The following is a 1,008-nucleotide window of genomic DNA, read 5'->3' on the forward strand; positions in this document are numbered from 1 at the left end:
GACGTAGGGTGCGTGGTGGTGCCGTGAGCCTGAGGTCACCGAATGTGGAAAACCCCACGCACGCCGACAGAGAGAGAGGGCCTCGCGGCCCAGACTCACGCCATTGTGCGTGTGGAAACCGGCCGTAACCGTGTTTTTTAGCGCTTCGCACGAGCCAGAGAGTACCGAGGAGGTGCGCTCGAGATGGGGGGCTGTTTGGAGAGAACAGACCAGCTTGCGCCATCGCTGTTCAGGCGTTAAACATATGATGATCTCCAGTCCGGTACCGAAGCGCACAACCCTTTCCCCAGAGGCCCGAGGAGACGCACAGAGGCTGGGAGGAGGCGCGCCGGGCGGCGCTACCCGTTAATGATCCTTCCGCAGGTTCACCTACGGAAACCTTGTTACGACTTTTACTTCCTCTAGATGATCAAGTTTGATCGACTTCTCAGCACTACACCAAGGCCCACGAGGGGTCCCGGTGCGGCCGATCCGAGGACCTCACTAAACCATCCGATCGGTAGTAGCGACGGGCGGTGTGTACAAAGGGCAGGGACTTAATCAACGCGAGCTTGTGACTCACGCTTACTGGGAATTCCTCGTTCATGGGGAATAATTGCAATCCCCAGTCCCAATCACGATTGGGTTTCAGCGGATTACCCGCGCCTCTCGGCGAAGGGTAGGCACATGCTGAGCCAACCATTGTGGCGCGCGTGCAGCCCCGGACATCTAAGGGCATCACAGACCTGTTATTGCTCCATCTCGTGTGGCTGAACGCCACTTGTCCCTCTAAGAAGTTGATGCAGACCACGGAGGGCCGCATAACTAGTTAGCATGCCGGAGTCTCGTTCGTTATCGGAATTAACCAGACAAATCGCTCCACCAACTAAGAACGGCCATGCACCACCACCCACAGAATCGAGAAAGAGCCATCAATCTGTCAATCCTTTCCGTGTCCGGGCCGGGTGAGGTTTCCCGTGTTGAGTCAAATTAAGCCGCAGGCTCCACTCCTGGTGGTGCCCTTCCGTC

This window comes from Brachyhypopomus gauderio, unplaced genomic scaffold, assembly GCF_052324685.1.
Source record: "Brachyhypopomus gauderio isolate BG-103 unplaced genomic scaffold, BGAUD_0.2 sc680, whole genome shotgun sequence".
Classification (NCBI taxonomy): domain Eukaryota; kingdom Metazoa; phylum Chordata; class Actinopteri; order Gymnotiformes; family Hypopomidae; genus Brachyhypopomus; species Brachyhypopomus gauderio.